Raw genomic sequence first — 15,040 nt, forward strand, 5'->3', positions numbered from 1 at the left:
CTTGGAGTGCCACAAAATTTCTATTCTTTGAGAGACTCTGTATTAGCCAGCCCATATTTGTGATACAGTACTTTAAATACTCTTGCCATGGAAGAAAGGACTGATGTACACAATCTGTTGAAGAGGGAGAATTACATCAAAGCAAATCATGGTAGTGTAAAATTATTTCATTATCTTGTTGCCCATGATGGAAAGTACTGTACCCAGTAAACATAAGAAAAGCTGTTCCCTTTCAGCACCCATCTTCTGCTCTCTTTACTTAGACTAGTGGTTCTCAGAGTTGGTATACTGAAGAATCATTTGGGTTACCTTTTAAAATTCAGATGTCAAAGCTGCAGAATCTGATCCAATATGTCTGCAATGGGGTTGAGGAATCTGCATTTTCGCCCATCCTAAATGATTTCAGTGCTGGTGGTTCAGGAAGCACACTTGGAAAACATTGACTTAGAATAATTCTCCTTCATTGTTCTGGCCAAAGTTTTTTGTTCCCTTGATATTAATCTAATCTCCTTCTTCCTCCCTGACCTTTTATTTTCCATTATTTCCACTTTAAGGGTTTGGCCAATTATTTAACAAGCACTATGTCCTATAAGCTGATAGAGATAGAGATATAAATATGTGTAAATCCACAGAAAATTTTAGAAATACCACTTGCTGCTAACATGGAAGGTACTGATTAGAATGCAAGAAGGCAAGAAATATCAGGTGTAGGCCAGCGTTGTCACAGTAAGTGAAAAATTGATCAGGTCCTTGAAAGATGAACAGGTTTAGATGATAGGAAGGAAGGTAAGAAAGCAACTTGATGGTGGGAGGAAAGGAGGGAGTAAAAGGATTGGGGGGCTCAAAGAGGAAAATAAGCATGATGTTTATAGGGGAATAAAAGACTGAGTAGACTAGATGGGTCCAAATTATGGAGGGCCATGAATGCCAACCTTAGACTTCTCATAGTAAGCAATATGCCAGTTATAAGCACATCTTGACCATGGCGCTAATATGATGAAAGCAACATGAATTATACATTTTAAGAGATAATCTTGAATTAAGAGAATCTAGCCAGAGACTTTTACAGAAGTGAGAGGTAAAATGATGAAGGGTAGGACCAGAGTGAAGGCAAGAGGAACTGAGATAAAAAATGGTAGAAGAAAAGGAGGCAATGGATTGAATGAGATTAAAGATGCTAGGAGTCATTTTCGAGGAATATACCTAAGTCTTGAGTGCCAGATGGATATAGATGATGAAGAGAAGGAAAGAGCCAAAAATGAGTCTGTGAGTCTGTGTTTTCTAGTCTGAGAGATTGGAGGCCTGTTGGTTGTATTGGTTCGCTAGAGATGTCATAACAAAGTACCACAAAGTGGGCAGCTTAACTGACAAAAATGTATTGTCTCATAGTTCTGGAAGCTAGAAGTCTGAGATCAAGATATCATTAGGGTTAGTTCCTTGTGAGGGAGAATCTGTTCCATTCTTGTCTCCTACTTTCTGGTGATTTTCCAGCAATCTTGGGTGTTCTTTGTCTGGTAGATGCATCATCCCAACATCTGCCTTCACATGGTATTCTCCCTGTGTGCATGCCTATTCCTATGTCCAAATTTCCTCTGTTAATATGGATACCAATCATATCAAGTTAGGACCCACCATAATGACCTCATTGTAGCTTGACTACCTCTGTAAAAAACCTGTTTCCATATAAGCCAGATTCCGAGAGTTTCAACTTACCTTTTTTGAAAGGACAAAATTCAAACTGTAACAGTAGAACTGACAGAAATGGACTGATGGATGGGACTGATTTGCAGAATATGATGAGATGAACTGCAGATAGTAGGTTATTGAGAAATGGGCAGAAGGGATTTGTATTCAAATTGCAGTTGAACAAACTAGAAGGAATAGTAGATGGTAGTGTAGAGGTGTTGGCGGAAGCCCTAAGAATTTTATTAAATGAGTATGAAAAACAAGTGAAAGAACAGCAAAAGGTTGAATACAGAATTTGGGGGCCCCACCACAGTAAGGGAGAAGGAAAGAGGAGTTTGCAGAGGAGTTAGAAAAGAAGCAGTTCTGAGAGGCTGGAAGAAAACTAGAAAAGAATTGGGTTGTGGAAACCAAGAAAAGCTTTTATAGAAGTAAGTAGTCATTGACATTAGTCGATGTTACAAAGAAAATAGGAATTCAGAGAACAGTGCTGGGCAAGAGCTATTTTAGTAGAGTGATAGAGGTAGGAGCCAGAATATATAACATTAATAAAAGAAAGTAAATAAAGACCATAGGTCAAGAAGTTGAGTACTAAGCAAAATGAAATAATGGATATTATAAATGGCTACTAGAATCGATAAAGTTAAGGGTTTTTTGTTGTTGCTGTTGTTCAATAAAAAGGAAGGAGGCAATGGAGAGTATGAGACTGAAGATGCTAGAAAATAAAAGGGTACTTGTGGAAGTAGAATCTTTGAAAAGAAGAAGGGAAGGGATCCATATTCAAATAGAGTTTACTTTAGAGAGAAGAGAGCCCTCTTTCTCTGAGACAAGAGAGGGGATGCTGAAAGTGTATAGGTAGCCCAGGCTTCTCCATACACTAAGAGATAATTTATTCCTCACAAAAATGATTTGGAAATGAGACCACATGGAGACAGGAACCGATTTGGAATAAATGCTATGGGCAGTATGGAAGTAAGAAATCAGTGAGAGGTGACAGACCCATCAGCAAGGGCCAACATGAGTGTGTATTGATCTAGCTGCCTAGCTCTGCAACTTCCTATAAGAGTTCTCTGTGGCCCAGGATAAGATAGAGTTGAGTCAAGTGACTGTGACTTGGGGATTGGCATGGTAAGCCTGGCCAGAGGTTTTCAGGAAGCTGAAGCAATAGAAGGCACTGAGGAGTTTGCAGTGAGATCTATCTAGCCAGAAAACAGTTAATGAACTTGCTTAGTGAAGTTGGCCACTCCGTGAGATTAAAAATCCCAGCAAGGAAAGAGAGCAGTCTCGGGGTGATGAGGGGCAGTTGGAAAACTGGCAGATGAGGATTCGGTTTGGTATGGAAATTTAGAGATCTAACAGGGGTAACAATGATGTTCCAGGTGCATCCATACTGGCAGAAACCTGATTGGAATGGAGACAATAGCCTGTAGAGGCGAGGAAAAGCAAGGCATTGTGAGGTCAGGGAACCCACTTGAGATTTTTTGCCTAAACTGACCTGCAGCCACCTGAATATGTCTTATTCATATCATCTCCTGCTCTTTCTTCCCACTCTTTGTTCTTTTCAGCTTTTTCCCTTTGTGAATCACTGTAGCTCAAACTTCCTTATGAGTCTTGAGAGTAATGTTACCCATTCTTCCTTCTATAATTTTGTAACATTTTTAGCATCTCCTGTAATGAAGCTTTAAAAGGGTGTCTGACTCCCTGAATTTACTTCCACTATTTTTTTTCTTGTTTTCTTTGTACCGAGACTCAGGCACTAATTTTTTAATGGCACAAAATCATGTTTGATCTTTTGTTGTACAGAAACATGTCTGGGATTTTGCTGTTAGTGGCTCCTCTAAAAAGAGGAATTCACAGCTGCCTTGGTACTTCATATTGCCACGATGAACTGGCAACCTTCAGATCTGCGGAACAATCGTCATAAAGAGAAATATTTTTCCCACATAAGAAATAGTCAAAAAGGAGAAGCCAAGAACTAATGATGGCAGGATATGAATATATTCACTGCACTATATGCTCTTTAGTATCAGGACTGATGGATTCACCTACTCAAACATATTATTAAAAGGTAATATTGAACTTTTGAATGTTCTGGCAATGTACAAAGAACTTCAACTTCAGAAATGGGCCCAATTAATATTAAGTCTGTGAAAGGAAAGACTTGGTGTCCTCATTAAAATGACAAAAACCCTCATCTCAGAGAGTGGGAAATATATTTTGTAGGTAAGGTCCCTTCAGTAGCATTACAGGTGATCACATTTTCTTTTGCTTGGTGACAGGTCCAAACTGAGATTATCATTTGCTCCCACGTGGCTGCAGGTATCCATCACTGCTCATCAGCCTGCCCTTTCCCCCAGGACAAAAACAGTCTCTCCTCCTCATTTTCTCAGAGGGAAAATATTTTTACATTTAAACTGGAGAATACCCCTCTAATCATTCTCCTAGATCTTTGCCCTTTTCTCTTCCATGTATCTCCATGTGACATGTAGAACATCAGCATAATTACTGGCCTGCAGTACAAGAAGAAACAAAGGAGGAAAATGAAATATCCCTATTTTGTATTGAGCCATGTGGACTGCTAGAGGACAAACATGCAAACCAAAGCAGAAATAATTAATTGTTAATCTGTAGGAGTCACTTGATTTACAGAGTAACCTGTGTACTATTCAGCCAAACTCCAGCTCAAGATACTGTCCTTGGTATTGACCCTGCAAGCAAACCAAATATTTCTTCCTCTTTGGCAGATAGTTAATATGCCTATTTCTATAGAGTTTTTATATAAAATTCATCTTCACTCATAGTATCTTCTTTTGATGTTGTTGTTGTTAGTGCTTGTCTCATGAAAAGTATCCCAGTCACTAGAAGAGATGGCAAGGAGAGATATTATTTGGAGTGTCTGGAATCCAAAAGACACAAAATCTGCATGGTGACAACAAAAATTAAAATAAATAATAAAACCAATCATAAAATGAATATGTCATGCCAAAGATCTTTTATAAGTTTTTAAAACCAAAGTGCAAGGTTTAGAACTGTTGTATCAAGGTCATTGCATGGCCATCCACAGAAAACAAATGTGGATGCTAAGAACATCTCAACACTAGTAGAAGATATTTCTAACCAGAACCCTTCCTATTACATTGCCACTTTCTGCTTTTGATAGACAATATGACTATAGCAGCCTACATCAGTACATAATAGTTTTAGGGAAACCCTCATGTTCAAGGAATTGAATTAAACCCAGCACCTCTCTAAAGGCAGCTTCCTTTTAGGAGTACAGAATGTTTTCATGCTAATATGAGGTTTTTTCTATATATTTGTTTTAGTCCATTTTATGTTGCTATAAAGGAATACCTAAGACTGGGTAATTTATAAAGAAAAAAGGTTTATTTGGCTGACAATTCCGAAGGCTGGAAAATTCAAGATTGAGTATTTGCATCTGATAAGAGCCTCAGGCTGCTTCCACTCATGGCAGAAGGTGAACGGGAGCAAGTGTAGGCAGAGATCACATGGTGAAAGAGGAAGCAAGAGGAGAGGGGAGGTGTCAGGCTCCTTTATACAACTAATAGAGTGAGAATGCACCCCCGCCCTACCAGGGAGGGCATTAATCTATTCATGAGGGATCCACTCTTATGACCCAAACACCTCCCACTAAGCCCAACACCACCATATTAGAGATGAAATTTCAATATGAGTTTTGCTGAAGACAAATAAGTCATAACCAAACCATAGCAATATTTCATATTTGTAATGCACAAGTTTTTTCCATTCATTATGTAGAAGATGAATCTTCTCCTTTAAATTCCTTTAGATAAACACTTCTTTGACCATTTATAGCTAATAATTTTAATGGTTTAATTTCCATTACTTTTCTTTTACTTTCTTCTACCCAAAGTTCTTCCCTATAGGTAATTAAGAAAATTAATATTTTTGTCAGATTGCCTTTTAACTTTCCTATAAGTTTAATATACAGATTATAATTTTGATCCATTTTTATTATTATTTTTTCATATCAGAGTTTGATTTAGTCCTGCTGCAAACACACAGAATCTGAAAAATGTAATGCAAATGGAATAGATTTCTTGGGATCTAATATTTGAAAAATTGCCTGACAGCTTACCCTCTTAAAAAACGTATTTAAGGGAGGCAAATTATTTTGGGAGATAAATATAAGAGGTAGCAACATGAAGTTAAGGAAAATCACCACTGCATATCGCTGAAATGTATTGGAAGGCAAATATGGCCCGAAGAAAAAGCTCCACTGGAAAAAAAAAAAACCTTGAATGCTGACCATAGAACTAGCACCCTGCTTCCAGGTCAATAATTTGAACCAAAAAATAAAAAATAAAAAGACCTTGCTCAATCCTGAGGTTAGTAAGGGAATATAGGAGAGTTGTGTGTTAATGTGACTCCTGAAATCAAAGAGCAGTACTATTCAGTGGGCATGATATCTCGATCTTAGGATCAAATATTGTAGACCTTGGGCCAGAGAATCTGCGTTACAGTAGAAAAATGGGGAATGCTTTATGCACGTGGATTCAGGGCACACCAACCTACCTGTGCGGCATTCTCTAAGCCATAATGACCATTCTCATCTGCCACTCAGGGCAGGAGTAAGACTGTTCTCTTGCAGTGCTCTGACAAGTTGGGTTTCTCCTTCTTCTTTGCAAATCATAGGGGAACTAAACATTTATACCTGTTACACCCCCAAAGCTGAAAGCAATAAAGAATTAACACATACAGCAAGCTGCTAGGTGCGTCTGTCTTTAGGAATTGCCTCAACATTGGGTTTCTGTTGACAGAACAGAGGATGTTGCCTCTGACCTTCCTGAGGCTCCCATTGTACCCTGGCTGAGCAGCCCACAGTTAATTTTAAGTGGAAAAAGAAATGAGAACAAATTCCTCCAAGACAAGAAGGTAGATTTCTACTAAAACAGTGCTCTCCATAGGGCATATGAGCACATTCAACCACCACTAGAAAAGAACCCGAGGGCAGGCACACAGTGCCTACTGCTACAGATCTTGCAGTTAGATTAGAATGGAAGAGTGTCTGAGTTTTTAGATAATTTTAGACATCAGGATATCGCTAACAAGTTATGTTCAGGGGCTATGCTTGATACTGTCGAAATACAAACAAAAATAACTGCCTAGAGAGAACATCGACATTCTAAAAGACGAAACACTTTATCTGGGTGAATTTCAGGATGACTTAACTCCTGAAACTGGAGAACACAGAACAACAAAAATAATTTCCTTGAACATATTTAACTAGAAGGGAAAGGCATTTTCCTACATAAAACATTATAATTTTCCCACTACTCCAAAGGAATCCAATAAATAATTTTTTACAGTGAAAAGGCCTGGATCAAACCTAGAAGTGACACCAGCCCCCAATAAACACAAGTCACAGGTCCCTGTTTAGGTCTCAGGGTCCAGTCGTCCAAGAATGCCAGCACTACCATGAGCCTGGCCTGTGGTTTCATCTTTCCCAAATGAGACCAGCTGGAGGGTCCAAGCTGCTTTACATAAGAGTTCCATCTGGTAAGCCCCGGTGGTGAGCGAAGCCAAAGATGACAATACAAGAAGTGGTCAAAGCCAAGGTTTCCTAGTGCTGCCTTTGTCTTCTTCCCACAGCCTGGCCTGAGTGCTGAAGCTGGGCCTCAGGAGGCGAGTTCGTGAGTGAGGCTTCCTCACCCAGGCTGGAGCAAGTCCACTGCACCCTTCATGCAGGGAAGAGCTCAGGCAGGCTTTCTTCATAGCAGTACTTTGCTATGGGGTCCCAGTAGGTGTTCTCCTGCTGCACACTCTGGGATGAGGTCCTGCATTTGGCCAGGCACAACTCCAAGTGATCTTCGACTGCCATGAAGAGGTTGTGGAATGCCACAGCTGCCCAGTTGAGGAAGTGCTCCAGAAGTTGCTTGCTGGGTTGCAGGCAGCAGGAGACACAGTACTCAGCAGCCGCTGGACCAGCAGCCATCGCAGCAGTACTGCTTTGTGCTAGGGACGCTGACGTTACAGCAGCCATTCACAAACGTAGTGGAGCCCATCCGTGAGGAGGTAGGGCTGACAGCAACTTCCCTTGAATGGAGTCGCGACGCTGATTGCTCAGACGACTGCTGTTGCCCAAGTTAAACTGCACTTTCCACGGGATGGGCTGATCATGGTCTTGAACCTGCAGGGGATTCCTATCTCTCACTGCCCTCTCCTCTTGCTTGGAGGTGCTGCTGAGGAAGTAGACAAGCAACAGCCCAAAGATCAGGGCGAGAACCCACCTCTTCCGCAGAAGCCGGCGCCACATCGTGGCCACCAGGTTCACCATCCCAGCGCGAATGTGGGGCGCGGCGGCCGGGCATAGAACGCGGCAGGCCCCGCCCTTATGCGCCCTGCAGTCCCATCCCTCCAGGCGGGCGGCCCAGTCCGCTTTGATCCATTTTTAAAATGTCTCTTTTTCTGAGTTTTGTGTTCTGTTAGTAATCAAAAAAGTTATAAAATACAAATGTTTCCATTAATTTGGTTTGTAAACAATAGAAACTAGTGGAATCATTTTTTTTTTTTTTAATGGAGTCTCACTCTCTCACCCAGGCTGGAGTGCAATAGCACGATCTCAGCTCACTGCAACCTCTGCCTCCTGGGTTCAAGCAATCCCCCTGCCTCAGCCTCCTGAGTAGCTGTGATTACAGGCGCATGCCACCACACCTGGCTAATTTTTGTATTTTTCATATACATGGGGTTTCACTATGTTGGCCTGGCTGGTCTCGAACTCCTGACCTTGTGATCTGCCTGCCTCGGCCTCCCAAAGTGCTGGGATTATAGGTGTGAGCCCGGCCCGGCTGAAACTAGTGGAATCGTTTTTTTAAACCATAGTCATATGCCTGAAACTTGACTTTCTACATTGTATTTTCTGGACTACATTGAAACTAGTATTATTGACCTCTTTAATACCTATGGAAAACCTACCATAATTATTTGGTTCTCATTAAAAATAAGGTTGAGGAGACAGCTCTAAATAAAAGCCTGGCCTTTTACCTAATTTATGTCCTACGCTTACACATTTTTTTTGTTTTCCACTTCATTCTACCTTTCATTCTAAAGGTACTCAATGAATGTTTGTTCAGTGAATGAAAATCTTCTGATTAAATATTTTGAAATATGCTTTATAATTTTTGAACTTGAAAAATGTGCCCTAAATCATAAATAATTACATGTAACCTAAGTTTCCTTCATTTTTTAAATTAATAAACTTTCTTTTTTAGAGCAGTTTACATTCACAGCAAAATTGAATGGAAAGGTTTTTGAACGGAAAGTTGAGAGTTACCATCTGTGTCCCTATAGAAGCATAGTATCCTCCACTATCAACATCCTCCACCAAAATGGTACATTTTTGTTACAATTAATTACAATTTGTTACAATTGTTGAACATACACTAATGTATCATCATTACCTAAAGTTTATAGTTTACATTAGGATTCTTTCTTGGTCTTGTATATTCTTTGCGTTTTGACAAATTTAAAATGGTATGTATCCACCATTGTAGTATCATACAGAATAGTTTCACTGCCCTAAAATCCTCTGTGCTCCACCTTTTCATCCCTTCCTCCTCACTAATCACTAATCACTAATCACTAATCACTGACAATGACTAATCTTTTTACTGTCTCCAGTAAAAAGTTTCATCTTTTCCAGAATATTATATAGTTGTGATCCTATAGTATATAGCCTTTTCAGATTGGCTTTTTTCACTTAGTAGTATGCATTTAATTTCTTTCATGTCTTTTCATGGCTGGATGGCTCATTTCTTTTTAGCACTGAATAATATTCCATTGTCTGGATGTACCGCAGTTTATTTATGCATTCACTTACTGAAGGACATCTTGATTACTTCCAACTTTTGGCAATTATGAATAAAGCTACTGTAAACCTTCATGTCCAGATTTTTGTGTGGACACAAGTTTAGTTCATTTCGATAAATGCTAAGGAACATGATTGCTGGATGGTATGACAAGAGTATGCTTAGTTTTGTAATAAACTGACAAACTGCTTACTTTGGATTTAATTTGTTCTTGTTTTAGTTTCCTAAGTTAAAAGCTTAGATTACTGGACTTTATGTCTAATAGATGGATTAAATGCTATAAATTTCCCTCATAAGTACTGCTTTCACTGCATTTCACAAAGTTTAATAACTTGTATTTTCATTTATTTTAAAACACTTGTAAATTTTTCTTGAGATTTCTTCTTTAATTATGTGTTACTTAGAAGTGTACTGTTCAATCTCCATGTATTTGGTGAACTTCCAGCTATCTTTCTGTTACTGATTTCTAATTTAATTCCATTGTGATCTGGGAACATACATTGTAAAATTTCTATCTTTTACTTTTTAAGGTGTACTTTATGGCCCATAATGTGGTCTCTCTTGGTTAAACTTCCACGTGAGCTTGAAAAGAATATGTAATCTGCTTTGATTAGGTGAAATAGTCTATACATGATAATTATATCTAGTGCTTTGATGGTGGTGTTGAGTTCAACTGTGTCATTACTGATTTCTGTTTGCTGGATCTGTCCATTTCTGATAGAAGGGTGCTAAACTCTCCAAATGTAATAGTAGATTCATGTATTTCTCCTTGTAGTTCTATCAGTTATTCACTTGTGTATTCTAATGCTCAGTTATTAGGCTCATAAACAGTAGTGTTATATCTTCTTGGAGCATTAACACCTTCAATAGTATGCAATGCCTCTCTTTTTCCCTGATAAATTTCTTTGCTCTGAAATCAGCTAATTAATATAGCTACTTCCAGTTTCTTTTAATTAGTGTTAAAATGGTATATTTTTCTCCATCTTTTTACTTTTAATCTATATGCACCCTTATATTTAAAGTGGGTTTCTTGTAGACAACCTATGGTTAGATCTTATTTTTTTAATCCACACTGACATCTGTCTTTTAATTAGCATACTTAGATCAATAATTTTTAAAGTGATTATGGTATAGTTGGATAAGTATCTACCATATTTGTTGCTGTTTTCTTTTGGTTATCCTTGTTTTTTGTTTCTAGTATTGTCTTCTGTACTTGTTCTGCCTTTTGTATTTTTTATTGAACGTATATTATTTGGATTTGTTCTCCTTTATTATATCATTTATACTTCTTTTTTCACATTTTTTAGTGGTTGCCCTAGAGTATATACATTTATGATTAATTCAAGCCCACTTCAAATAATGCTATACCATTTCATGGGTACTGCAAATATTTTATAATAGCAAAATGCTCCTAATGCTCCCCTTCCATTTCTTGTATCATTGCTGTTATTGATTTCACTTGTTCATAAGCATACATAAATGCACACAGGCATACCTCAAAGATATTGCAGGTTCCATTTCAGATCATTGCAAAAAAGCTAAGATTGCAATAAAGCAAGCCATATGAATATTTGGTTTCCCAGTTCATATAAAAGTTAAGTCTACATTATAATGTAGTCTTTTAAGCATAATGTCTAAAAATCAATGTACGTACCTTAATTTTAAAAGACCATCATCTGAGTCTTCAGCAAGTTGTAATCTTTTTGCTGGGGAAGAATTTTGCCTTTATGTGGATGGCTGCTGACTGATCAGGGTGGCGGTTGCTGAAGGTTGGTGTGACTGTGGCAATTTCTTCAAATAAGACAATAATGTATACTGTATCAATCAACTGTTCTTTTCATTAAAGATTTCTCTGTAGTATGTGATGCTGTTTGATAGCATTTTACCCACAGTATAACTTTTTTCAAAATTGAATTCAGTCCTCTCAAACCCCACCACTGCTTTATTAACTAAATTTATGAAGTATCTCAATTTTTTATTGTCATTTCAACAAGGTTCACAGCATCTTCATCAGGAATAGGTTCCATCTCAAGAAACCACTTTCTTTGCTCACCCATAAGAATCAACTCCTTGTTCATTAAGTTTTTATCAGGAGGCTCCAGTAATTCAATCCATACCTTTAGGCTTCACTTTTAATTCTAGCTGTCTTGCTATTCCCACCACATCTGCAGTTACTTCCTCCACTGAAGTCTTGAACTCAAAATCATCAATGAGAGTTGAAGTCAACTCTCAAACTCATGTTAATGTTGATATTTTGACCTCCTTCCCTGAATCATGAACATTCTTAATGGTATCATGAATCCTTTCCAGAAGGTTTCCAATCTACTTTACCCAGATCCATCAGAGGAATCACTATCTATGGCAACTATAGCCTTATGAAATGATTTTTTTTAAATAATAAGACTTGAAAGTCGAAATGACTTCTTGATCCACAGGCTACAGAATGGATGTTGGGTTAATAGGCATGAAAACAACATTTGTCTCCTTGTACTTCTCCATCAGTACTCTTGGGTGACTAGGTGCATTGTCAACAGCAGTAATATTTTGAAAGGAATATTCTTTTCTGAGTAGTAGGTCTTAACAGTGGGCTTAAAATGTTTGGTAAACCATGCTGCAAACAGATGTGCTGTCACCCAGGCTTTGTTGTGCCATTTCTAAAGCACAGGAAGAGTAGATTTAGCATAATTCCTAAGGTCCTAGGATTTTTGGAATAGTAAATGAGGATTGGTTTCAATTTAAATTCACCAGCTGCATTAGCCCCTAACAAAAGTCAGTCTATTTTTTGAAACTTCGAAGCCAGGCATTGACTTCTCCTCTCCAGGTATGAAAGTCCTAGATAGCATCTTCTTTCAATAGAAGGCTGTTTTATCTACACGGAAAATTTATTGTTTAGTGTAACCATTTTCATCAACTGTGTTAGCCAGATTTTCTGAATAACTTGCTGCAGCTTCTACATCAGCACTTACTACTTTACCTTGCACTTTTATATCATAGAGATGGCTTCTTTCCTTAAATCTCATGAACCAGCCTCTGCTAGCTTCCAGCTTTTCCTCTGCAGCTTCTTCAGCTCACTTCTCTCAGCCTTCATAGAATTTAAGAGAGTTAGGGCCTTACTCTGGATTAGACTTCAGTTTAAGGGAATGTGTGGCTAGTTTGTTCTATCGAAGTCACTAAAACTTTCTCCATATCAGCCATAAGGCTGTTTCATTTTATCATTCTTGTGTTTGCTGGAGTAGCACTGTTAATTTCCTTCAAGAACTTGTTCCTTGCATTCACAACTTCGCTAACTGTTTTGTGCAAGAGATACTGCTTTCAGCCTATCTTGGCTTTTGGCATGCCTTCCTCAACAAACTAAATCACTTCTAGCTTTTATTTACAGTGAGAAACATGTGACTCTTCCTTTTACTTGAACACTTAGAGGCTATTGAAGGTGTGTCAATTGGCCTAATTTTAATATTGTTGTGTCTCAGGGAATAAGGAAGCCCAAGGAGAGGAAGAAAGATGGGGGATTATCTGATCAGTGGAGCAGTGAGAACACACACATTTACCAACTAAGTTTGCTGTCTTCTATGGACACAGTCCATAGCACCCAAAAGAATTACAGTGGTAATTCAAAGATCACTGAACACAGATCAGTGTCAAAGGTACAATAATACTGAAAAAGTTTGAACTATTGTGAGAATTACCAAAATGTGACCCAGAGAATTATCAAAATGTGAGCACATGCTGTCTGAAAAATGGCACCAATAGATTCGCTTGACACAGGGTTGCCACAAACCTTCAATGTGTTAAAAAAAAAAATCTATGAAGTTCAATAAAGCTAAATGCAATAAAATGAGGCATGTCTGTATACAGATTCAGTATGCCCTATCCACAATGCCTAGGACCAGAAGTTTTTCCGATGTTGGACTTTTTTTGGATTTTGGAATATTTGGATTGTACTTACTGGTTCAGCATCCCTAATCTGAACATTTGAAATCCGAAATACTCCAGTGAGCACTTCCCTTGAGCATGACCTTTGATCATCTTGTTGGTGCTCAAAAAGTTTCAGATTTGGGGGCATTTCAGATTTTGGATTTTGCATTACAGATTGTTAACCTGTATATACATATTTATGCATAAATAAATGAATACATTTTTGTTATTATTTTGAAAAGTTATATGCTATAATAGATCAGTTAAGAAGAAGAAAAATAAAAAGTTTGTGTTGCTGTTGTTGTTTGAGATGGAGTTTCGCTCTTGTTGTCCAGGCTGGAGTGCAATGGTACGATCTTGGCTCACTGCAGCTTCCACCTCCCAGGTTCAAGTAATTCTTCTGCCTCAGTCTCCCAAGTAGCTGAGATTACAGGCACCCACCACCCTGCCTGGCTAATTTTTTGTATTTTTGGTAGAGACGGGGTTTCACCATGTTGGCCAGGCTGGTCTCGAACTCCTGACCTCAGGTGATCCACCCGCCTCAGCCTCCCAAGGTGCTGGGATTACAGGCATGAGCCACCGCACCTGGCCAAAAGTTTTTATTTTACCTTCACTTTTTCATTCTTTGATGCTCTTCCTTTATGTAAATCCATATTTCACAGGGTACAGAATTCTAGGCTGCTGATTTTTTTTTCTCTTAACTCCATAAATATTTTATTCCACTATCCTTTTATTTGGACAATTTCTGAAAAGAAGTCAGATATAATGTTTATTTGAGCTCCTCTGTAGGTAAGGTGTTAGTTTCCCTTGTGATTTCTTTCAAGATTTTTTCTTTATTTTGATTTTCTTAAGTTTGAATATGATATGCCTAGGCTTAAGGGATTTTGGCATTTATCCTGTCTGATGTTCTCTGAACTTCCTGGATCTATGGTTTGGTGTCTGACATTAATTTGGGAGAAATTCTCAGTCATTATTGCTTCAAATATTGCTTCTATTTCTTTTTTTCTTCTCCTTCCAGGTATTCCCATTACATATGTTTCTACCTTTTATAGTGGTCCTATAGTTCTTAGGTATTCTGTTATGTAATTTTTTAAGTATTTTTTTATTTTCAACTTTTATTTAAAGTTCAGGGTTACATGTGCAGGATGTACAGGTTTGTTATATAGCTAAACACATGCCATTGTGGTTTGCTGCACAGATCATCCCATCACCTAGGTATTAAGCCCAGTGTGCCTTAGCTGCTTTTCCTGATGCTCTCCCTCCTCCCACCCCCACCTTCCAACAAGCCACAGTTTGTGTTGTTCCCTCCCATGTGTCCATGTGTTCTCATCATTCAGCTCCCACTTACAAGTGACAACATGCGGTATTTGGTTTTCTGTTCCTGTGTTAGTTTGCCGAGGATAATGACTTCCAGCTACATCCATGTCCCTGCAAAGGACATGTTCTCATTCTTTTCAATGGCTGCATAGTATTCCATGGTGTATATGTACCACATTTTCTTTATCCAGTCTATCATTGATGGGCATTTGTGTTTATTCCATGTCTTTGCTATTGTGAATAGTGCTGCAATGAACATACATGTGCATGTGTCTTTA

The 15,040-nt window shown here is 38.4% G+C and overlaps 1 protein-coding gene and 1 pseudogene across 5 annotated transcripts in view; one reads left to right on the forward strand and one right to left on the reverse strand.

Annotated features, from left to right (window-relative positions):
* The window catches only part of ENOX2 (ecto-NOX disulfide-thiol exchanger 2), a 299,872-nt gene that overhangs the window by 266,753 nt on the left and 18,079 nt on the right, over positions 1-15,040 (forward strand). The gene's annotated exons all lie outside the window — the stretch shown is intronic.
* LOC105721652 (SREBP regulating gene protein-like) lies at positions 7,403-7,999 on the reverse strand (annotated as a pseudogene).

The sequence above is a fragment of the Aotus nancymaae genome, unplaced genomic scaffold (assembly GCF_030222135.1).
Source record: "Aotus nancymaae isolate 86718 unplaced genomic scaffold, 86718_ANA_hifiasm-v0.15.2.pri h1tg000004l, whole genome shotgun sequence".
NCBI lineage: Eukaryota > Metazoa > Chordata > Mammalia > Primates > Aotidae > Aotus > Aotus nancymaae.